Source organism: Dermochelys coriacea, chromosome 1, assembly GCF_009764565.3.
Source record: "Dermochelys coriacea isolate rDerCor1 chromosome 1, rDerCor1.pri.v4, whole genome shotgun sequence".
Lineage (NCBI taxonomy): Eukaryota > Metazoa > Chordata > Testudines > Dermochelyidae > Dermochelys > Dermochelys coriacea.
The window spans coordinates 61,127,001-61,153,200 of record NC_050068.2 but is presented as its reverse complement, the minus strand read 5'-3'; the positions used below and the strand labels follow the sequence as shown (position 1 = coordinate 61,153,200).

The 26,200-nt window shown below is 40.5% G+C and overlaps 1 protein-coding gene across 2 annotated transcripts in view; it reads right to left on the bottom strand.

Annotated features, from left to right (window-relative positions):
- Window positions 1-26,200, bottom strand: part of ENOX1 (ecto-NOX disulfide-thiol exchanger 1) — a 504,797-nt gene that overhangs the window by 408,346 nt on the left and 70,251 nt on the right. For both annotated transcript variants that reach the window (XM_038386734.2, XM_038386735.2), the window contains exon 2: window positions 8,833-8,906. The gene's annotated coding sequence lies outside the window, so the exon portion shown is untranslated. The remainder of the gene's footprint in view (window positions 1-8,832; window positions 8,907-26,200) is intronic.

Here is a 26,200-nt window from a genome sequence, read left to right as displayed (position 1 = left end):
CCCTCAGCCTCTCCTTGTAAGTCATGTGCCCCAGCCCCCTAATAATTTTTGTTGCCCTCTGCTGGACTCTCTCCAATTTGTCCACACCCCTTTTGTAGTCGGGGGACCAAAACTGGATGCAATACAGTGTGGTATGTATCACCAGTGCCAAATAGAGGGGAATAATCACTTCCCTCGATCTGCTGGCAATGCTCCTAGTAATATAGCCCAATATGCTATTAGCCTTCTTAGCAATGAGGGCACACTGCAGACTCATATTAAGCTTCTCATCCACTGTAATCCCCAGGGCCTTTTCTGCAGAACTGCTGCTTAGCCAGTCAGTCCCCAACCTGTAGCAGTGCATGGGATTCTTCCTTCCTAAGTGCAGGACTTTCCTTTGTCAACCCCACAGTTGCTGAAATGTACAGGCTCTCTACCTCCTTTTACCCCTGACCCCACCCCATTCACTCTCACCCAGAGGATTCCGTCTAACACTAAAAGGACAAAAAGGAAAAAAAAAAAGAATCAGTTGCCCACATCATCTTCCCTCTGTTCTCCTGCAACTGGCAGTAACCAATGGGAATTATTTATATACACTCCAGGTGCAGTCAGTGTATTAGGTGTACTTACACTAAATAGTAAAGGCAGGAGTTGGGCCTGCGACATGCATGGATCACTTGGAGGTGTGTGACAGAGCCATGATTATATGAGGAGATGTATGTTTGCGGATTCTGATGTGTGTGAGTAAGGGGAAGAGCCGCACATGTACCTCCAGAATGCAATACAATCCAGGGATTGCGTGTAATTCCCTGGGGGAGGGTGGTAACCACAGCCTCTCTAGGGTCTAAGAACGGAGATGGGTGGAGTGGCTTAGGCAAATTCACTCAGGTTGTAAAACCTCCAAAGAGGTATCACCTCCTTGGCAAGCTTCAAACTATCCTGTTTCAAACTTGTTGTATAAACCAGGCAAGGTACTAACAAGCTTCAACAGGACTTTATTTTCAAAGTGGAAACCTCTTTACCAAGCTGCTGCTGCACCCTCAGTAGCTTTCTCCCCACCTCTCAACTCCTCCCCCCTCCTTCCTGTTTCCTGTCCTTTCAGACTCCCAACAGCCAGTGCTCCCAATTCTAATAATTACAAGCAACATCTAAACACCACATTCCCTCCTCTCTTAAGAAACTCTCCCAATTAAAATAAACATTCTTGTTCTAACCACAGGAACAAGTATGAAACAAGACACTATACAGCTGGCAGAAATATTACACTGAAAACACTGAAGATACTACATAACACAGTCTCTAGTCCAGATAGGTGGTCATCTGGGTCTGACAGGCCGTTTCTCAAACCCTGGTTCCAGTGCAATGTCTTGTTGTGTTGGTACTATGGTGAAGTCATCCAATGCAGACTGGGTGTTGGCATAATCTCATCTTGGTGCATAGGCAGGTGCAAGATAAGAAGCATTCCATACCTGCCCATCAGAAAGTCGATAGGTGTAAGGTCCCTTCTTCTCTATGATTTTAAGAGGAGCTGTGAATGTATGGTCCCCTTTGCGTAAAATTGTAGGTTTTCGTATTCTAACGAAGGAACCACACTCAAACTTTGGTTCCTTAGCACCCCGCCACTTGTCTGTGAAAGCCTTAGACTTTGCTTGGTTCTGTTCAACTGTTTTTCTCACATCATCCTCATTTGGGGCATCAGGTCGTGCCTTTAACAATCCAGCAATGTTCAGTTTAGTATTCATCTGTTTCCCATGCAGTAACTCTGCGGGTGATCTTTGCATTGTGGCATGTCGTGTAGCCCGGTATGCTTGCAAGAAATCAGTAGTATCCACAAACACCCTTCTAGTTTAGCCATTTGCAAACTCTCTTTCAAACTTCTGTTAAACCATTCGATTTCCCCATTGGCTTGAGGGTAATATAGGGATGACCTTCTGTGTAAAATGTTCCTCTGTGCTAGAAAAGTTTCAAACTGCAGAGAAGTAAATTGACTACCATTATCTGAAACCAGTTGTTTGGGATTACCTTCCCTGCTAAAAACTGAAGAGAGGAACTTAATTACTGTAGCAGAAGAGATTTGCGATGTAAATGCTACCTCAGGTCATTTACTGAAATAGTCTATTAAAGTGAAAGCATAACGTCAGTCAATTGGAGCAGTATCAAAGGGTCCTACAATGTCAATCACCACTTTTTCCCATGCAGATTCAGGAAGAGGAACAGGCTGTAATGCAGGGGTATATGTCACTGCTGTCTTATCATGCATTTGGCAAGTGACACAGGATTTTATGAGTGCTTCAGTTTGAGAGTCCATCCCTGGCCACCAATACAGATCCGTAGTCGTTGTTTGGTTCGGACAATTCCTTTATGAGTATAGTGTGCCAGGTGTATGAGTTTTGACTGTAATTCTTCTGGTACAAGGAGCCGGTGTGTACCTCGTAGCACACGGCCATCAAACAAAGAAAGTTCATCCCGAACTCTAAAATAAGGCAGCAAAACTGGGTCAAGGTTTTTAGGGTGACTGGGCCATCTCTTTGTCAGAAATTCCTGTAGTTTTTGTTGAATTGGACATGCTGAACAAGCAGTTTGAAATTGTTCTATTGTAACTGCAGTGAGAGTGCTTGTGATAAGCGCAACCACTACCTCCTCATCCTCCGGTGGACCACCTGGTGAAGGCAAAGGCAGGAGAGAAAGGCAATCAGCGACCACATTTTGGTTTTCAGGCTTATATTCCAGTTCATAATTGAAAGAGAGTAGTCTTGCAGACCATTGAGCAATACGGTATCCTGCTCTTCCCAGCCGTTTTGTGGTGAGCAACATCATCAAAGGGTTGTGGTCTGTGCGCAACTTGAACGTGCGGCCCCATAGGTAAGTTCTCCATTTTTCAGTAGCCCAGACGCAAGCAAGTGCTTCTTTTTCGACTGTAGAATATTTTCTCTCAGCATTATTTAGTGTCCTTGAAGCAAATGCAACAGTCCTCTCTGTGTTGTCCTCATGCAGTTGTATGAGAACAGCCCCAAGTCCATAATCAGAAGTATCAGTAGTTACAATTGTGGGCAATGCAGGACTGAACAGTGCAAATACTGGACTATGTACAATCAAGTCTTTCACCGGTGGTATGCGCTCTGCAAATTAAGAGTAGAAAACATCTTTGCTCCATGGAGTTCTGCAAATACTTCTTCTATGTGAGGAAGAAGATGGCTGTCAATCACAATAGTTTTATTTAGCTCCCTTAAGTCCATACAAAGGCGAATGCCTCCACCCTTCTTCTGTGTCACTACTATAGGTGAAACCCATTCCGAGGAGTCAATCTCTTCTATAATGTCCTTTTGAACAAGCTTTCTAAGTTCCTCTGAAACGGCTTCCCTGACTGAAAATGGTAAGCACCGTAACTTCTGTCATACAGGCATCACATTATTCCGCATTTTAACTTTATGCAGAAACCCATAAGCACAGCCGAGTTTCTTCTCAACTTGGTGTTGGGTCCCAGCTGAAACTGATGTGTGTACCACAACAGTGCTTTGCTGAGGAAGATCAATTCATCCATTAACTTCATCCATTTAAAGCAGCCAATAAATCTCTGCCAAGGATAGGAGTGCCTTTGTGGACAATGTAGAACTCTGCAGTTACACAGCAATCACCAAAAGTAATTAATACTGGCAGGCAGCCATGTATTGGAATATGGTTTTTCAAATAGAACACCAAGTGAAGTTTGGGTTCAGTAAGAGGCACATCTTTAAAGTAATACAGATAGATGGAATCAGGTAGTATAGATACTGCTGAGCCAGTGCCCAACATTAGCTGAATAGAGTGTGGTTTGCCTGGGGGTATGGCGGAAATATTTACAGTGCACTTTATCTGTTTTGGAATATGTGCAGTAGTGATTTTGTCCACGCTCAGCACAGTAACATCTGGTATTGTAACTGCATGCACCTGTTGATTGAACTGGCTACTTCGACATACTTTAGCAAAATGTCCAGTCTTATTGCAATGATTGCACTGAGCTACTTTTGTTGGACATCCTGTGTAGCTTGCAAGATGTTGTGGGGATCCAGAGCGAAAACATGCTTTTACTGTATTTTGAATTTGCTGATTCTGTGATTCATTAGTTTTCCTTTTGCAATTGTGTGTCTGCAGTGGTAATGAACTTTTCTGCAAAAGAATCACAGCTTGGACTGTGCCTCCTGTATCCATGCTCATTATTTTGGCTTCAGCTGTAGCTTTTTCTAATGTAAGTTGTGGTTCTAGAAGTAAGCGTTCTCTTACATGAAGCATGGTTGTTTTCTCAATGAACTGGTCTCTAATCATCTCATCTGCCATATTCCCAAAGTCACAAATTACAATCAGACTCCTCAGGGAAGCAATATACTGCATTACAGTTTCCTCTGGTTTCTGCTCACGCTGGCAAAATCTGTAGTGATTAGCTACTATATTCACTTTTGGCACAAAAAAAGTCTTTAATGCAGTGAGTGCAGTCTCATATTTATCATCTGCAAGGGGAAAAGTATAAAATATACACTGCCCTTCTGCTCCAAGGCAGTGGATTAGCAGAGCATGCTTTCTTACTTCAGAAATCTCTGTAGCACTGATTGCAAGCAGATAAGTCTCAAACATATGGATCCAGGTAGTAAAAGCAATTGGAGGCTCACCTGGGCTTTGCAAAAAGGGTGCAGGTGGGTTCAGAGGAAGAAGATCCATCCTCATCGCCAAAATGTTGTATCAACCAGGCAAGGTACTAACAAGCTTCAACAGGACTTTATTTTCAAAGTGGAAACCTCTTTACCAAGCTGCTGCTGCATCCTCTGTAGCTTTCTCCCAGCGTCTCAACTCCTCCCCCATCCTTCCTGTTTCCTGTCCTTTCAGACTCCCAACAGCCAGTGTTCCCAATTCTAATAATTATAAGCAACATCTAAACACCTCAAAACTGGATTCTCCAGAGACCAACAGACACAGAAAGGACTTTTGGATAAATAGCCAGAGTTTAAACTGACTCTGGGCCTTCATTCTGATCCAGCAATTGGAAAGGACTTTCTGTCCAAAGGGCAGGCGCCAATCCTTAAGGAAGGATTGACACCTACCAAAGCCCTTGTGGAGAGAGATGGTGGATGATCTCTGGTAAACTTAACATGCATGTAGGTTCTTTTATTGTTTTAACATATTTTCTCTGTAATGCTTTTCCCTTAAGAATAAATGTGCTTGCTTAGAAAAAGCTGAGTGGTAACCTTATACCATGGGCAATGACACTGTTTATAGCATCTGAGAAGAAGGGAAAGCAGGCCTGCTTACGCAGTCTGACTTGCTGGGGAATTCACAGTGTAGGCAGGGAACTGTGAAGCCTGGAAATTCCCTGGTCAGGAGGGAGAGGCTCCTTTCTCTGCCCAAGAGTGGGTGCCCTCGCTGGACCAGGGAGGGGGAAGTAAAGTGCAGTGGCCTTGAACTGTGACACCATGAACCATCAAATTTCCCCAAAAATGTTCTTCCAGACTTATTAATAGCTTTCATATTGTCACTGAGGTAATTATGTAGATGCTCAGACAAGTCAGAGGAAGCCATCACTGCTCTTGGACACAAATCTCTGATGCAGTCCAAATATGCTCTCAGACATAGTTTGATGTGTACATCAGGAATAAGTCCCAGATCATTTCTGCCCGAGTGAATCACCCAATATCAAGTAGATCACAATTTCCTATGGCACCACGTAAATGCTGCAGAGTGGGTAAAATATGATGACAACGCAAGCAACCTCTCTCTTCCCAAATCAGCCTGCACTTAGCAGTCCCCATGGCATGCTGTACCCATTGTTCTCCTGCAAACATTTGCAACCTCATGATCCGGGAATCACCCAGTATCCACATGTTGGAAATATGGCAGTGTCTTTGAAAACACCACATTAACCTACCCTGAGTTCAGCAAGTAGCCACTCCCACCCTTCCCATCTCCTCAGGAGGTTACAATACAGATATTTCCTCAAACAACCAGTCCAAAGCTTGCCTACCACCTATCTTCATTGCCTAACCCCGCTGCAGCCACAACCTCGCTCCCTGTCCTTGTCCTGCCACCCTCCACCCCCCCACACTCACCAAGTGCTGTCTTTGGCGCCTCCCCACCTGATATAACAAAAATATTCTGCTGTGTTCACAGCAAACTTCCCGATAAAATTAAAACACATTATAACAGAGACAACTTGCGGCAAGCAATATGAATTATTAAATCTTTATTGCATAGTTGTACAGATTAGAAATGTCAATGGTGGTATGTTCACCAGAGGCAGTAGCGTTAGCACATTCCCTCAAACTAACCAGGCAAGTATAAATTGGCTGCATAGAAATCCTCTCATATTTTTTTTTCTTTATTGGTGCATGCACAATACAATCCTTCTGGACTACCCATCTATGCAAGCAAAGAAGCAAACATGTTCTTACATACCATGCTCAGATTGGAGCCCCCAAAGATTTAGTGGGTGTCATACACTACCTTGGGTAAAACTTCACAGACTGCGATGATTTTGACCTGCATCATATCAACAGTTTTATCTCTAGCTCTGCAAAAAAAAACTTTTTCAAAAACAGCTCTTTTTTTCAGGGTTTATATCTCCGCAACCTCTACTTCAAATGATCCCAAATTTCAATCACTATCCCTATACTGCACCCTCCTTATGAGCACCAAATTTCAAAGTACTCCGACAATGAGACTTAGAAAGGTCTAGGTTTAAATAAAAGTTGTTATGGAACCTTAACGATAGTGGCACTACTGCACCACTATAATACACATTTATTTAAGCAATTAGATATCTGAACTTGCATTTATTCAGATTCTTATTTTTTTACATTTTTTATTATGTTAGAAAATGATAAATGTTGCATATCTTATTTACTAGATGATTAATTTTTACTTGCAATTTGTGTCAAGCTCTCTTTAGACAGAAATTCAAATTCAATTAAAAATGCACAAAAATAGCATTTTATTATATTTTTTTATTTTATTTATTAAATAATTTATCTATCTATCTCACCCATTATTCTGTGCTTGGCAAATTTAATTGATTTTTTCTGGTCACCATATGCCTCAAGATTTTAGAATTAGTAGATCTCATCTTCGCACACCTACATTTTATCTGCGGATTGGAAGAAGAAAAACAAGCTTTCCTTCTTTTGTCCAAGTCCCTATTGGTTTCTTAACTTTGAATAAATTAATCACTGAACAAAATCATTGAATACACTGTAATGCACAAAGTATTCTCTCTGTACCTGCAGAAGAGGTTACTGCTGTCAAAAGCTGGTTTAGCACTTCAGCAAACTCTGATTTCAAGTGACTTCCACCAGTTCAGTGGTGTTTCTTTAGAATTTGGCACCAAATATGTACTGCTTAATATTATTTTTGTGTTTAATTTAAATGATTTAAATAGATTATAGTAAATGTAGGCCTTAACTTAAGTTGTAAATTTCAAATTTAATTGTAAAAAATTGTATTTTTATAAACAAACATATTCAATTTAAATAAAAAATCCAATTTAAATTAAAAAATCTTCTTTTTAATTTAAAACATAATATTTTTTTCTCCAGTAAATGGAAATAATGGTACTTCTCCAGCTTTTCAAAATACACTAAAATCTACAGATGAAACTATACATTTCATCAAACATTTTGGGATGGGCTTGGATTGCCGAAACCAATCACTGTACAGCACGCCCTGTCCATGTGCGACTTACTCTTTACCTCACCTTACATTCCAGGCTTATTTTACCCATTCTTATCTTGTCTGTTGTAAATCATTCCCTGGATGTGCCCCCTTATTTTAGCTAGTACAGACATTCTGTTTCCAGCCTGCTAATCTATTTACCTCCCTAATCCTGCCCCCCAGGAAATAAGGACTCACCTATGTTCAATTACTCATGTCAAGACAGGCCTAATAAGGAACAACCAGGTTACTGCCAAATCCCATCTTTGCCTGGAGGACTACTACACCCTGGACCTGACCCTAGTTTTTATTTCATAAGAACAATTCACCCTTTCCCCCTCTAAATCTTTTAAGCTCCTCATACAGGATCAAATAAAGTTTGTTTGTCAAATCCGTATCTTTGAAAAACCCTGCTCCTCTTCAGATATAAAATAGAAAGATTATCTAGTTCTGTAAATCCTTTTGGATGAATAAACTGTTCTAAATGTTCTCATTTCACATTCTTCATCTCCAGTAGCACAACAACATTTTCAAGTGTCACAAGGTGTGACCCAACTTTCGACACCTAATTGAGTAACTCCAAATCATCTAATAATGGCTTAGTTATATGAATGTACATATTTTTTAAACTGCCTGTGCAGTCCCCACAGGCATTCTGGGGGAAATCCTGGCCCCACTGAAATCAGTGGGAGTTCTGTCATTAACTTCAGTGGAGCCAGGATTTCACCGTCTACAGCCCTGATTCAACAAACATTTACTCATATGTTTAATGTTTCTACCTTGAATAATTCCAGTTGGAATCAACGAGACTACTTACAGTAGCAAAGTTAAGTCAGTGTTTGGAGGATCGAGGCCCAAACGCAGGGCTGTATATTAACTCCACTGCCAAGATGCTCATATACACCCACAATTGTGCCCACTTTGAAATTAAACCTATATATTTAGTTCTAAGCAGTTCTCTCTAAACAATCGTGTGCATCATGCATTTCTTTATTTTCCTATACAAATACTACATACCTTACTGAAAATGTAGCATACAAAGATCTACCACATTACTCCACTAATGACAACTGAGATTTTTTAGAGGATTTAAGAATTGCAATATTACAACAAATAGCCATAAAAACTTAGCTCAATAACCAAATAATGTAAGACCAACTCTGGAGTTATCCTATACAGTACCTGTTTGTAGTATATCTTCACCAGGTTTGTAGAAGCATGTAGCCAAAGATTGCTTCACCTTCAGTGACCAAGATCTGCAAAGGAAAACCAGAGACATTAAAATTATGTCACTGAAAGTAAATAATGACAGGTTTCATAGTAGCAGCCGTGTTAGTCTGTATTCGCAAAAAGAAAAGGAGTACTTGTGGCACCTTAGAGACTAACAAATTTATTAGAGCATAAGCTTTCGTGAGCTACAGCTCACTTCATCCGATGAAGTGAGCTGTTGCTCATGAAAGCTTATGCTCTAATAAATTTGTTAGTCTCTAAGGTGCCACAAGTACTCCTTTTCTTTTTTTGAAAGTAAATAGTTTGGGCATAAAAGCAGAGTAAAATAATTCTGCTAAACTTCCATTTGGAAACAAGTTTAAAATATTGTCCTTTACAGTATGTGTAGAGCTATGCATGTTGTGTGACATAAGAATGACTAGTAAGATAATCTATTAAATATTACATTTAAGTCATATACAGTATCATAAAGCTTTTAAGTAAGCTTGTTTATGGGAATTCAAAAATAGTACAGGATAGTTCCTGCAAACATCAAGTTTTAGAATAGTAATTTTACTACAACTATCAGTAATGATAGAATAAAACCAACACATTCAATATGTATAATGGCTAGTGGTATGGCAGAAAATAAAAATCTATTAAAAAACCTACAAACAGACATACATTTGAGCCACATTCTGCCTTTGATTTGCAGCAGAACAACAGCATGAATTAGAGAACCATGCATCAATAAAGAAAGGTTAAAAATGACAATTCTACTATGGATTGCAAAATCTGGCTCCATATATTTCTGTCCCTAAAGCAGACACATGTTCAGGCATGTGCATGTGTATGTGCATGTGAATAGCACTTACCCACAATTAGTAGCTAGAGTCTCTATAAATTCTCCTGGTGATTCTGACACAGTGATACAGATATCAGCACTGTGCAGTGTATAATCCATTTGACAAAATAAATTAGTTTTACTATACAGTTACTAAAGAAAGAAGAAAAAGAAAAGACTGAACAGTTAAAACTGTAAGATGTGGCAGAAGAAGGAAACAAACAAAAAAAGAATTAACTGACATGGAAAGGGATAGAAAAATAAGGAAAGTAGAAAAGACAACAATTCAAGTGCCAGACTGAGGTGGGAATGGTCCTTATTCGGTACCAACTCTTATCTGGTGGCTCCATCAGTTTGTCTACCACACTATCTTGAAGATTTCTTAGGGTATATCTACACTGCAGAGTGTATGTGTGTCCTGGCTGATACGTATATGCACATGTGCTTGCCAAGCCACTGCCAAATGTCCACACTACAGAGCTGCACATGCCCCATACCAATCTAGTTGCATCAACATTGACACTGGAGTTACATATGTTTTGGGGGGATAATCCAGTGTTCTTAGTGCCTTACTAAATTGAGCCACCCTAGGAATTGGTTGGTATATATTGTGGAAGAACTTGTTTATCCCTCCTGGGCCTTTGTGTGGATGTGTTCTTAGCTAGCCAGCACAATTAGCAAAATGCAACGTGGCTGTAGCTGTAAGTCCCAGGATATTAGAAAGACAGGTGGGTGAGCTAATAACTTTTATTGGACCAACTTCCGTTGGTGAGAGAGAGAAGCTTTTGAGCTACACAGAGATCTTCTTCAGGTCTGGGGAAGGTAGTCCGAGTGTCACAGCTAAACATAAGTTCGAACAGATAGTTTATCATAAGTAAAGCTACGATTTAGTCATGGATATTTTTAGTAAGTCATGAACAGGTCATGGGCAGTAAACAAAAATTCAAAGCCCGTGACCTGCCCATGACTTTTACTAAAAATACCTGTGACTAAAATTTGGGTGGGGGCCACGGGTGCTCGGGGGGGGCAGTCCGGCAGCGCCATGGGTGCTGAGGGAAGTGGCCTGGGACCCCACTGGTGCTGGGGGAGAAGGGCTGGCAGGGGCTCCCTACCCAGGTCCGCGTCCCTGCAGCTCCTAGGCAGTGGAGGAGCGCAAGCCAATGGCAGCTGCGGGGGCAAGGCCTGTGGGTACAGGCAGCAGGTGGCGCAGAGCCTTCCCCCCGCACCTTGGCCCCTCCACCGCCTAGGACCTGCAGGGCCATGCCAGTGGGAGCCCCCACCCTGAGGTAGGCACCCAGCCGCCGCCCCCAACCCCATGCCCCTAGCCCTGAGCCAGAACCACCCACTGCAAAATCACAGAGGTCATGGAAAGTCACGGAATCTGTGACTTCTGTGACAGACTCGCAGTCTTAAATCATAAGTAGTTAACACATATTCTAAGGCACTGTTCAAGGTGATGTGGCCCGTTAACATCCCTGTAGTCACAGGACCAAAAAGGAGCGTTAGTGGGTTACGGATTGTCATAATAAGGCATAAATCCAGTGTCTTTATGAAGACCATGAAAAAAACTTCAGAAACGGACTGGACAAATTTGCAAACTGGACACCATTACATTAGGCTTGAGTAAAGACTGGGAGTGGATGTGTCATTACACAAAGTAAAACTATTTCCCCATGTTTATTTCCCCCCTTCCCCCGCACTATTCCTCACAGGTTCTTGTCAATGGCTGGAAATGGCCCATCTTGATTATCACCACAAAAGGGTCTCTCTCTCTCCTGCTGGTGATAGCTCACCTTACCTGATCACTCTCGTTACAGTGTGCATGGTAACACCCGTTGTTTCATGTTCTCTGTGTATATAAAATCACCCTACTGTATTTTCCACTGCATGCATCCGATGAAGTGAGCTGTAGCCCACGAAAGCTTATGCTCAAATGTTAGTCTCTAAGGTGCCACAAGTACTCCTGTTCTTTTTGCAGATACAGACTAACATGGTTGCTACTCTGAAACCTATGATTTTTAGTGTTTAGCAAAGTTATGAATTTAAGCTCCTAGGCTCATCTTCTGAAAGTGTTGTGCAGTTTCCTTTGAGGATGAAGCCTGATAGGTCAGATACAGAGTGATCACTTTGTGAAAGGCAAAAACAATGAGAAGTCCTTGTGATACCTTAGAGACTAACAAATTTATTTGGGCATAAACTCTGAAACCTTTGTGAAATTTGTTCACCCACAGATAATAGGGTGTTTTTGTCTTCTATCATTTTCCTCTGTGAGTTTGTTCAAGAGCGTAGTGATTTTCTGGTTTCACCCCTATAGCTGTTATTGAGGCATTCTGTGCACTGGATGAGGTACAGTACATGTTGTGATAGGCACGTGTAGGACCCCTGGATCTTGAAAGGCATGTGGTAGACAGTGTAGCATTTAGCAGAAGCACTTCCAGCTCTGTCTGTTCCAGCTGGTGCCAAGCCATGGATCCAGAACTACTGGATGAGCTGTTTCTACTTGTGGCTGAACTGTTATTCCAACAGGATACAGACAGAGGATCTAGAAGACGGTGAGTGACATTTCAGAAGCATTTCCTTCTGAATGGAAGGTGGTGATAAGACTCAGAGGAGAGCTCATTCACGGCAGACGGGAGATATCTGTTGCATGTTGCAACTGTGGTTTCCTATACAGACTAGTGCTTTTGACACAGGACAACTAGCACGGCATTGTGGGATCACAATGTGATTGCAAACCTGGAATTACTAGCAGTAACTACAGAATTTTCGCAAGATAAAGACCGCCTTCCTGTATCTGTACAAGGAGCTTGCCCCGAATGACCCTCCAGTGCCAGGACTGCAAATGAGGGAGGCCACACCAGTCCAGAAGCAGGTTGTTATTGCCACCTGGAAGCTGGCTATCCCTAACTACTACAGGTGGGTGGATAATCAGTTTACTATTGGCAAGTCAACTGTTGATGATATGGTGGTGGTAGCTTGTGAAACCATTAATACTGTGGTTTTGCCACAAGTGGTAGACATTGGTAATATGCCTTAAATAATAACTGGCTTTCGGAGAATGGGGTCTCCAAACTGTGCTGGGGCCACTGACAACACTCAAGTGCCCATCATTTGCCTACCACAAGGACCACATGAATATGTCAACTGTAAAGAATACTACCCTATTGTTCTGTAGGCCTTGGTCAATCACAAAGGCAGGTTCATGAACACCAATGTGGGATGTACAGGAAACGTGCATGACACCAAGGTGGTGAGGAGATTTTATTTTTATCTATTTGGACAAACAGGGACCTTATTCCATCCAAATAACATGATTATCAATGGGGTATTTGTGCCCAATTATTTTAAGAGATCTCATTTACCCCCTACTTGATGGTTTATGAAACCATACCCTCACCACAGAGCACCTGGCAGAAGAAGGATTAATTACACACTTAGCAGTTGCAGATGGTGAAGGAGTGTGCATTTGGAAGGCTGAAAGCAAGCTGGTGCTGCCTACAAATCTGTTTGGATACCAATGCAGCCAGTTCCATCTGTGCTGTGGCCTGCACAACATCCATGAGGATAAGGGCTAGAATTTTCCCACGGAGTTAACTCAAGATGCTGCTGGTTTGCAGACTCCATACAAATAATCAAAAGGTGTGCCTGCCATTACTGGGGCTGGGTCCAGGGAAGCAAGGGAAATAAGGGATGCCTTGTGCACCTATAAACCTGCATTGGTCTTTAAAAAAAAAAAAATTAGCAGCATGTTATGCAGTACTGAAGGCTCCATGCTCACGGTAGCAGTAAATATGTGGTTGAATACATTGTGGTAAAGGCACGCAGACAGATTGTTGCCAGACTTGCCATCCTTAGCCTGGTGGTAGATAATCTTTAGGCTCCCCACACTGAACACAGCAGATAGCTTCCAGTGCATAGGAGATGAGTGGGAAGTGAGTAGGTAGAGGGGACATAACACACAGGCCCCAAGAGCTGTGGGATGGCACTGGAGAACTATCTAAACACAAAAAGAAAAGGAGTACTTGTGGCACCTTAGAGACTAACAAATTTATTAGAGCATAAGCTTTCGTGAGCTACAGCTCACTTCGTCGGATGCATTTGATGGGAAAAAATGGTGGTTTTTTTTCCACCAAATGCATCCGATGAAGTGAGCTGTAGCTCACGAAAGCTTATGCTCTAATAAATTTGTTAGTCTCTAAGGTGCCACAAGTACTCCTTTTCTTTTTGCGAATACAGACTAACACGGCTGCTACTCTGAAACCTATCTAAACACAAGCTCAACAACATGTGCGTTAGTGGCATCTTTACTGCGAGATAGAAAGGTAGGACAACTTATAGAAAAACTCACGCTTTAACCTATACTCCCAGCTCTGTGCATGAACATATGTTCAAAGGGCACAGAGGCTCATATTTGATGTTTTGTGGGGGAGGAGGAGACGGATGGGGATCAGGGGTTGGGCTAAAACATGCATAAGCACACGCAGGCAAGAACAACAACAACAACAAATAACCCCCCACTACTCTGCTCTATGTGTTCAAGAAATCTTTATAAATATTACAATTTCCAGGATTATTCACTCTATATACTTGTTTGCCATTCTTACTGTTTATGTCAAATGCAGACAAGACAGACGTGAAAGTTTAGAATCCACAATAAAGGAGCATGAACAATAGAACTACATCTCTGCATCCTCTATTTGATCTCAAAAATTGTCAGTGCTTCAGAGATGAGAAATATAGGAATGACGAAGAGAAATCCCACTAAAGCTACTGTGAAAAATCAGCAAAATATCACCTGCAAAATGGCATAAGCTACTTAGTACATGTACCATGACAAGCAATTGAAGACTTCCTGGGTGACCAAAAGGGTAACCTTTACTTTACCATCAGTCTGTAGTCATCCCTTTCCCCTTTTATCTCTGTCTCTCTCTCATCTCTTACCCTTCTTGGTGTCCATATCTTTCCTCTTTATTCCCAGTCTCCTACCATAGTGTTTACTCCACATTATTAAGTGCACACATGGGTTGAACTGGGATGACTCTGTGAGCCAGTACTTTTCCTAGAGGTTGCTATATTGGCTTCTAGAGGCCAGGATTTATTTTTAAAAATTAATTATCTGGACCTTATAGTTGTGAAAATTGCCTTCAAAATGCAAATAGGGTGTAAAACACCACAATAAAGTTCAAATGAATCTGCAGATAGCCTGAAACAATAGCTCTGAGGGAGGTTAACTGTTCCCATTCATCTCAAATAGGTATTAACTTTGAAGCTCCATTACGACAATTTAAATGTCAACATTATGAACTATTTCATTGCTGAAATAGTTTCACTACTGAAAGCATGCAATAAACAAAAGGGACAATCATCTTATGCACAGCAAACTATGAGAGGCATCTTATTAGTCAGGTATCACAAGTAGGTGGAACTTGGATTGCAGGCACAATTTGGGAAAATGTCACATTTTTCCACCCAAATAATCAGCCAGCCTGCAGATGGCTGCTCCTTCCTAGTACTCTACTGCAAAAGTGACAGAAAACAACATGAACATTCCATTGTTTAGCTGTAGAGAACCGCACAAGGAAACAACCTCTTCTCTCTTACCACCAGTCCAATTCTGGATCCTGGTACTGAGTAGCATTTATTTTTGAAGTGTTTATTCAGTAGGCTATCCTGAAAAGCATATACAGATATAAAACAAGCTGTAAAAAGTATTTATTTGTAGTGCTCTTCTTTCTTTACTGTCACTGACTGCCTTTTTCACAAACAAATCATGCCTTCCACTGTTGTCCTTTATTCTGCGAACACCAAAAACTCTCCCACAGCTATTAACATTTGCTTCATTTATCATTTATTGACAAACCAAAGGACAAAGGCATGATTTAACAGATTGCTCTGTGTAAAGACACAATACAGTGCACACATACAAAAAATCATCAAATGCCCCTGTCAGTAAGTCTTACAAAGTACAGCTTAATGAATGTATGCAAATTGCTGTAATATACAAAATGTCTGGTACCACTTCAACAAGTAATGCGCTTATGAAGAAATCTATAGAGAATGGTAAGATACATCAATCTAATTTGTCTTTGAAATAAAGGGATTTGGTTTCCTCAAGATAATTTCAATTATTTTTTTAATGCTGGTAGAGTGACAGTAAAACATTACATACAATGAACCACCACTTTAGACCCTGGAAGACAGGATTATTAAATTGAAAAAATTCAGCAGCAGATAAACTGGAAGTGCATTGTTACATGTTGGTGTACTTCAATCTTTTCTGTAGTTGTTTTGACATCTTGGCATTTTAAAAAAAATCATTACTTCCAAGCCCGCTGAATTTAAACATACCCTATTTTTCACAGTTGCCCTAAGTAAGCTTTACCACCATTGAAGTCAGAATTTAAAGTAAGACTCAGTTTCGTGCTGTATGGGGGTTCTTAACATTTACACTGACTGGTGCATCAAAATTATCAGAAGCCCAATTTGCAACTGCCTTTCTTTTTTAAACAGTAGGTATTAGAGTTGGTTAATACCTTCATCCCCCCACCCAAAAAAACCCAACCCAGTTCTTTCAGTGAAAAATGGCTTTTCAGTCAACATTTTCCATATTTTCATAATTAACAAACAAAACCTGAAAAAGAACAATTTCTTAATTTTTGAAATATGAACATTTTTACTAAAAAATCTTTTTAGAAACCATGATGTTTTGGTTTTTCCGTGTCAATCTTTTGTACAAAAAACAAACACAAACAAAATGTTGGCAAATGCAGCAGGAGGGGGGAGGGGGAATAATTTTTTGGTTTTAATTTCCAGTGACAAATAATTGCTATTTTTCAACCAGTCCTGCCACCTATGCGACGGAATGTTTATACCATTTTCCTTACACTAGTATCTGAATGTCAGCAACAGTGACATATTTGAGACACATGTCTAGAGACCCCAGCATGTCTCCATGAGCTATGGTAGCCATCATGAGCACTGTATGTTGGAACCTGTAGTCTCTCCAGGCCACATCTCTATAATGAAGAGAAGGAGAGCCTGGGCCACAAGGTTGAACTCTATGGACTGCAGTTGGCCAATAGGCTACACTTGGAATTAAAGCCTAGGATAGGAGGTTTCCACTCATAGTTTAAAACGGGAGTTCTCAGAAGAAAGTGTATCATATTTTTGGGAAAGCAGATTGTGACAAAGTTACTCCAGCAGCAACTGAAAGCTACAGATTTCCTAGATCCTGATCTTTCTGGTTTTAGGTTTGTGTAGGAGACAGAAACAGCACTTTCTGTTGATGATCTCTAAGTGATCGAGAAGCCCCAATGATGTCTGTGCCAATTCTTTTAGATGCCACATATGAGGGCTGGAAAAATCCACTCACCTTGACAGAGGTTATCAAACTCTGCAGGATCAAGGCTTTCATACAAAAGAGAAAAATTTCTAGGGCTAGGATTGTGAAGAAAAATACCCACTAATAAACAATTGTAAGGATATTAATATGTGCGTCAAGAGCAGTCCATTATTTGAGTATAGCATGGATGCTCGTTGATAATCTTAAAAATTTAAACAAACACATTTTGTCTGATAAGTGTCCTCACCTAACAAGTATCAGGTCATCCTTTACCCATGTCATACTACTGTAGAACCATTTACCATAGCTAACAAACAGACACAAGTTTTATTCATCTCATTAGGCAAAATGACTAAATTGGACAGTGTTCCATATAAAACTTTTGCATCTCTGAATCAGCGGATCTGGATCAACAGCAGAAATGAACTAAACTCTTTGTAACAGAAAGCTCAGGTTAAAATACATCATCAAAAATCACTACAAACACCTCATTTTCCCAATAATTTGTATAACTCTTGCACTTCTGTTACACTGAATATTCAATAGTCTGACAGACATAGTAGAAAATGGCTCTTATGTCTCTACAAGTGAACACATACTAGAATGCCTTTTTTGTAGAATTCTAAACTTTTATTTTATTATTTACACCATTAAAATCTCATCTGACAATCAAATGTTAACTGCGTAAATAATCTGACACCCTTTTAAGATGTACCAGTATTTAACAAGGATGCCCGTTATAATACTTAGGCCTAATTTTGCCCTTAAATATGTATGTCGGTGACTCTCCTTGGCTTCAGAAAGTCCCATGAACATATAGCCAAAGACTGATATATGAAAAATAAATATACAAGTATTGCTGTACTACACATCATAACACACCTAATTTTTCATACTTCCCCTACCATTGTCATCATTATCATTCATATTTTCAACATCAACTCTTTTTAACATCAGCCTGAAAGTACAGCAAAATTTCCCTTCTTTTACTCTACCCTTCATCTACATCAAGAGGAACAGGTTTATGCTTGACGTAGTTAATGAAGGCAAATTAAGGAAACTCAGTCTCTCCCACCTCCTCTCTTATCCCCTGAACCCAGATGAAATTATACTAATTAACATAAATTAAATGAAACATTCTAACTTTTCCCTGGAAGAGGGAGGAAAAGATAACCTCTGGAAATCCGTCTTCTTAAAGCTCTCCTAAAATGCAATGTCTAATAGACTTTAGAAAAATCTGTATAGACTACTTCAGCTTCAGTATATCAAAATAGCTTCAATAAAATATATTAGCATATGCATCACTGGCAAAATAACCTTTACACATTGTGCAATGGAGTGTGCTGCAGGTAATGAAATAAGACTTTTTAAACTCATTAATTCATTATCTTCACCCAGGGGCACCAATTTGTAAAGTTTGGGTGAACCTCCTCAAGTAGATGAACAAGGATCAGAGCCAATCACCAATTAGACAGTTTTGAGCCCCCTGTTTATTAACCAGAGCCAATTTTAGTTGTCATATGTAAGGTGATGTAAATTACACCTCCTTACACTAAGAGAGACTCTCAGAGACCTGCTTAAAGAAGGAACCATACAAATACAGTTATAAGATGACTTCCATTATACCACTGGTACTTTTGGGAGGATTTGTCTGGAAGACAACCTCTCTTCAGAAACATTGCTTAGAGATTGATCTGAACAGTCACTGAAAGAATATCTGTTCTTGAGGACAGGTTGTAAAAATGTAAAGCATGGCTTAGAGAAATCATCATTCCATGTTCTTAGCCACTGTGTTGTAGTGCATGGAAACGGAAACTGAAACTCTTAGCACACCCTCTTATGCAGTCAGGCTATAAAAGGAATGTGTCTTTCAAACTGGATTGGGATTTACTGAGGGGATGACAGATTCAGTGGCTGGGTTGAAACGCATTCTGAGTAAGCCATAGAAATAGTTAGGGAATGCAAACATGTATTTGAAAGTTCAATCTATCTTCTTGACTACAGTATTCCTGGGGATACGTTCCATCCAGCAAGGTGTCACCTGTGGTAGGACCAGAGACTGCTGAAGGACTCTGCTCAAGTGGTCTGTTTCTTTTTCATAAGGCAACATAGCTTATGGGAGTTATGGAGACCAAAAATTTATGATCGGGGTCCTCCAGATGGAAGATTGAGAATTTACCAAACAGTGGACAGGCAGGATACTTTCTCTTATATCTTCTAAGGGCAACAATGATCCTTAACGGGCTTGGAAGGACAATCATATCTTGCTCAGTAAGTTAAGTAAGGTATTCTTGTCCTCTAGTTTATATTCCCTAGCAACTTTTCAACTTTTGATACCATTGCAAGGTTTCTGCGAGATCAACCTCATTCTCTATATAGGCAGCAGCGACAAATTCAGAATAATGCTTCATCTCTCCAGATCAGCTTGCTGGAACTATCTTTGTTAAGCTGAACTCTTCCTCAAATGAGCTATCCTCACAAAACTGGATCGAAGACTCGCTAATCCCATGATCTGTCTCTAGATCTGCTCTCTTTTTACTGGGAAGGAAGAGATGAGGCATACCTGACAGTGCCTTCTATTCCCTGCATGCATAGTTTTAAATGGTGTGCAGGTCAGCTTACAGTATAGCAACCTCAATTGCTGGCTTACCCTGGAGTTTCACAGTTTCTCATCCTTTGGCAGGCTAATCTTCTCTTCTTCAGCACAAGGGGGTGGAAGAATGTGGGGGGAGGTGGTTTGGGTTGGCTTTGCTCCACATGAGGCCACTAGTGAGAGTCTAACTGGGGACCTCACAATGGGGCAAGGAGGCTGAGGGAGAAACTAAAGGATCACCAATTCCCCTTACTTTGTGGAAAATTACCCTATGATGGTGTTTTTGCACTCCTGTTTTTATGTACCACTATAACCTATGTTTCTAAAGAGATACGAGATACTACTTCCCTGTCACAAGACACACTGATTGCACTCTGCGGTCATAAGAAAAGAAGTGCAAAAACATACATTTATTGTTTCTTCCTCCCTAACCTCCCTCCAACTCCTCAACAAAGTAATATTACAAGAAAAAAATCGACCTTGTGTTGTATTGATCTTGATTTTTGCTGTTGCAGCTATTCATAATTGGTTTAAGCTTTGCCGTTGTAAGGTGCCAATTGTTGTCAAGCAATACACACAAACAAAACATCTGTTAGGTACATCTCTCCACTTAACCAAGCTACATGTTGAAGGGGAAAAAATAGAATATGTTCATAAAATAATTGTGTTAATTTTTTATCCTATATGAAAGCTCAAATAAATTCTGAAGAGGTTTGTAGATTAATTTTAGTTTAAAAATAAACCTGAGGGAGCCACAGACTTAATGTACTTACTGTTGTTGGTCTGTAACACTGCAACAGCAAATTGGAGGAGTCTTCATAAAGAATCACCATTCCATTCAAAGGATCACGATTTTCCCTTAGCATGAAACATTAAATGTTCTCAAAAACTCACACATACAAATATTGAGGAATGTGCTTTCAAGTGTAACAGTAGCCTCCTACCAATCCTCTGTAACCTCACTTTTCCCATAACACTCTGACTTTTTAATGCAGAATAAGTTTCTTCCCTAAGATGGACAGGGCTGCATTTTCAAAGAATCCATTTAAGATGCATTAGCAAGAGACATATTTTCATTGAAGCAATATAAGAAATGCAGCTAAAGAGGTGGAATGTATCAACATGCTGTTTTGTGCCCGAAGTGCTCAATTAACATAAAACAGAATATGCAGAATTTCTGATTTTCAAAACATTAATGGAAATCTATGCCTGCACAACTGGACACTGATCAATGCCTCATTGATCCTGTCCCCTTGTGTTTGTTCCAGTTTTGTGTGATGCAAATAGAATGTGCCAGATCCTTTTCCTCCCTACACTCCTCTTCAGCCACTGGATTTTGATAACCAAAACTAAAGTAATTTATAGCAGGCTACAACTGCCCACACACACACACACACACACGCACACACTGTTACTAAGACGAAAACGTTAAATTAAAATTTTATTTTAATAGAATTTTATCATTTAGAGTCACCTTTAATGCTTATCCCCAAGACAATTGTCAGGAAGAAAGAAGAAAAACACTAAAGGTAAGACCATGTTCAGTTCCTATGCTGGTCCACAAAGGGGATGAGGTTCAAGACAACAACACAAGGAAGCCCCCTTACCTTGTGCACACACACACTGGAACTAGGCAAAATGTTTTTTTCTAGCCCATACTGATGCCCAGATACTACACTGATTGCTGTCAACAGAAGAAGCTAGACAGCTGGATAGATAGGAGTGAGGCCAGAGCCACTGCTGGTAGTAGCTTGTCTAAAGTGAGTGGACATGAGCAGAGCAGGCCAGACCCAACAGAAAGTAGATGTTGCACCCTCTTCTGAAGTGACAGAGTGGCTGTGTGCACACTCTGTGATCCCCAAAGTGTACCTCTACAGTTCCCCTAACACACGGCTGTGCCTTAAAAACAACAGAGACTGTACCACTTGATCTCTGCCAGATTAGCCGGTAAAACACTCTCTCATCTCTCCCCTTTATTTCACTGCTTACGGTAACGTATGAGATTATTGGGACAATGGAACTCTTTTCAGTAAGGGTAAAGCTCATCTGTGAGGGAGAAAGAACTTCCCTGGGGGCTGATCAAAGACCATGGAATGAACTCCCCCAGGAACTAAGGACCATCACAAACCTCATCATTTCCACGCTAAATGCAAGGTGCATATCTTTGACCTGACTCCTCTAACACATAGGAACATATATATAAAAACACACACACACAAAAAATAAAACCGACAAAACACACTCAACCAAACAAAAACACTTCACTACGCACACTTCTCCCCCAGGGGACAGGATGAAAGAACAAACGACATGTGACAGATGTTAGTCATGTCACCTAAGGCACTACTGCAAGGTGCTAAGATACTATGGTGATAAACGCAGTGTAAGCACCCATGCAAAATAGAATAGAGGTTTTATCTTTTTCATATGTCCTTGAACTGTGAGTATATTTGATGCTCCCCCTCTTTAACAGCATTGTTATCTGTGGATTGGACACTGTTGAAGTATGTTCTTTTTCATTTTATATGTAGGACCAAATTCTACAGTCTTTATTCTGGCAAAACCTTAATGAAAACGTCAGTAGGAAATCTGTTTTAATTAAGGGACTACAGAAAGGGCCATAGGCTTTGACCCACAGTATTCTGTCACAGTTTTTTTTTCCAGTTTCCTTTTTAACTATCTGAGTTTTTATATAAAATAGTTTTGCTCTTTCCAATCTATCTGCAATAGACAAATCTACTAAACTGGAAATTACAATTCCCATCAACCTTTTCTCCACTGATTTAGGGCCCTCTGGAGGTGAATATGTAGACACATTCATTTCCTCTGCCCTAGCCAGTAGGGCAGAATTGCAATGAAATACCATGACCCAGGAAGTATCCTGGCTTTTGGGGAAGCAGCAGCTGCAGGCAAGCCAGGAGCAGCTGAATGCAGGGAAATTTCCAGGGAACTGTGTGCAGAGAAGGCTGCAACAGCAGCCAGGGAACCATGTGTGAAACAGGGCGTGATAGTTGGACACTGCAAGAAGGTTCAGGTCTGTGTGGAACTTGTGAGGAAGCAGCAGACACTGGGCAGGGAGCTAGTGCAAAGGCACCCCAACATGACACACGACTACCTGAGCCTGACCTGGAAATCTGCAAGCTCTTATTTGCTTTTAATAAAGAACAGGACTAGGCTTCCCCCCAAGGACCAAACAGGAACCACTATTGTTTTACTTTGAGCTGTACCTATTTAAGACACTCTATTTATGGCATTTTCAGCTTTCCCTTTCTTGCCAGCCCTAGTAAAATACTCCACTCTAGATACATGTCTGGGGGGACCCACCAGGACTAGTACCTATAAGGGCCGAGCAGCTGAAGCACCTTCAGCACTGGCCTCTGAGCTGTGGGACACCTAATCACTACTAGTACCTTATAGGCTTGGTATACCACAGCACTGCACAATTGTACCAATTAGTTTGGTGTTTTTTTTTAAAACTTAAATCCTTTCAAAAAATGATATCAAAATCAAATACATCCCTCAGTAGTCTGACCTGAAGAAATGCAGACTAATGCATTACAAATGCAGTTTTGAAATGCATCATAACTACACATGAAAATAGAAGAAGTTTGTATGTATTAATTGGTGCTTAAATGTTAAAGTGTCTGCAAGTGCAATTGTGTATCCAAATTAGCCTACCACTGCCAATTTTATTCATGCAATACAGGCACATCCCATTTTAAAATTATCCCCATCAGTTAGATAATACTCTCTCCTGCATAGCATGCCACTCAACATATTTTAAGGGAAGCAAATGTTCCCAGCTTTCCACCAGATCCCAGGTGGTTTGGATTTTTCAGTTTAAGCCTTCCTAAGACACAGAGGGCTAGATATTGAAAGCATTATGCAGAACCTGTATATTAGAAAATGGATTTTTAGAGGTACAGATCCTCGCAACTTTCCTAAGAGCAAAGGATTAGACATGCAAAAAAAAAAAAAAGCAAAACAAAAAACAAAAACAAAAACAAAAAACCACCCACCAAACTCTCCAACCACCGCATTGCATTCCCTGGGGGTTAGATTATTGTACTCAGAGAGATGTAAGAGACTGGTCATTCTGTGTCAAGAGCCACACAAGTTAAATATCTGCCCAGACACATCCCCCCTTTAGCAATATCAGCATGGCTAATCAAAACTTACCACTGCAGTCTTAAAAAGCATGACTGACGAAGCAATTATCCTCCGTTTATTAAGCTGACCCCAAGCAACTACACAGATTTCTAGCACAAGTTGAAACAATGGCTGTTCTGGGAACAGTGATATCTATTTTCAGGAGAAACTATTGTCTCAGATCGTCATTTCTTAAATTCACTGAATTGTGTTTTCAAAGACGGAGATTTGGGTAAACAGACCAGTGCCACTCCTTATCTCCTAAGCCAGGACCTGCAAGAATATTTACGGCCCTACTCTACCACTCTTGCTCTGGAAGAGTAGTAAGATCTATGACAATGGCAAACTTTGGTTGGACAAATTCCTGGAGATTTCATTGCATAATATAATCTTTAATTAAAGATTAATCTTTAATTCCTGGGAACTCCAGGACAATCCTAGAGAGCTGGCAACCCTAGTGGCAGACCAGGTGCCTGGTCATGCCAAGGCCCCTAGGCCTCAACTGAACGCTGACCAATACAAAGCTGAAAACCAGGATGGTTTCCAAAATATTTAAAATAGATGTTAAATTGGTGTTTAGTATTTAGACTTTATTAAATGCTTATAGGATGCTGCATGCATTAATCTCATTTGTAATATCAGTGTCCCATTTTCATGCTGTCCGGAGTGGCTCACAACTGTGCCTCTCTTAGGGCAGACTGTCAGAAAACAAGAACAGACACCCCAAACTGGTGGTATATTTTATAATTAGATTCACCAAGCCACTAACAAATGTGAACTCCTGAATCACTGTACCAGTCTTACCATGGAGTCACAGAGAGTTCCCTTAGACTCTCCAGCCTTTCTTGCCAACCAGACAAACGGAACTTTGTGATAAAAGATTACTTAAACCTAAAATCACATCACATCACATCAAGTTTCTCCCAGTCCCAAAAGATCAATCACTTACCCCAGATCAATTGGTTCTCTGGATCTTACACCAAAGACAACGCTGGCAGCCAATTCTATAGTAAACTAACTAAAGGTTTATCAGGTAAGAAAAGGAAATGAGAGTTATTGAGAGGTTAAAGCTGGTAAAACGTATGTACAGGTGAGTCAGTCTATAATTCCAAATGGTAGCAGAGATATATATATACACACATCTGCCAGTTTCTCAAAAGTCTCTCAGGACCACCCAGAATAACTCTGGAGAGCTCCATCTTCTCATTCAATAATTCTGCCCTGTTAGTATTCAAACAATCCAGAGATAAAAGCTCTTTCCTTGAGCCCATCTTTATAGTATATTCACACAAAAAGCTGCTGACAGTGTCTCTACCCATGTGGGCTTTTCCTTTGATGCCAATGAGTGAGAAATGAACTTAATCTTTTGACCTCTGGTCATCACCAATATGGCCATTTGCTTTGAAATTAGCACCTTTTCTGATAAAGTCCTTCATTAGCATTCCCAAAGGCTGCTTTGGTGTCTAATGTATTATTTAATTACAGGGGTATTTACTATGTAAATGTTTGCTATTATATTATGCCAGGAACAGATAAGCAAAAACAATACAAGTAACGTTCTGTTAGTTTTCATGAAGTTTAAACATCTGAATACGTTATAAGATAATATTTAAGTGTTTTCTCTGTCTGTAAAACCACCAGTCAGGAGAGCAGGATTACCAAGTGTGAAATTCTAGTTTAGCACAGGAGGTGTTATCTCCTGCCTGAGAAAAGAAGGCTCATAGACACCAGACAAACCATTGTGAAACATCAGAAGAAAAAATATTTCCCTGATTGCGCCCCATATCCATGAAGAGGAGATGTGCATGGGGACTCGTCCCATCAGCTTGAACCTTGGGGGAAGGGAATAAAAATCCCTGACAGGAAGAAAAACTGTATCTCTACTCTGCTTGGACTTTAGAGGACAATATTTCTAAGCATAAGTAAGGGATCCCCAGCTGCTTAGCCTGGGTTAGCCCTAGAGGACATATAGAGATTGCATATTTGAGCAGCCCCCTGTTACCTTTTGGAACATAAGACTTTAACTCCTTTGTGTGTGTAGGTTTATCTGCTTTAACCACATAAATAACTCATTTATTTTTCTTAGTTAATAAATGGTTAGTTTATTATCGGATTGACACAAGTTATCACTGATGCAAGATCTAAAGTGCAATTGATCTGGGGTAAGTGACTGGTCCTTTAGGACTGGGAGTAACCTGAACAGTACTGTGATTTTTGGTGTAAGGGACCATCTATTACAAAGGCAAGATAGATCAGAGTGCCCAAGGGGATTGTCTGTGACTCCATGTTAAGGCTGCGGTAGTCCTTGAGGAGTTCACACTTGATATTTAGTTGGTGAAATCTATGTATAGAACTCACCAATTTAGGGTGTGTGCCCTGCTTCTTAACAGTCTGCTCTAAGGTTCGTACTCAT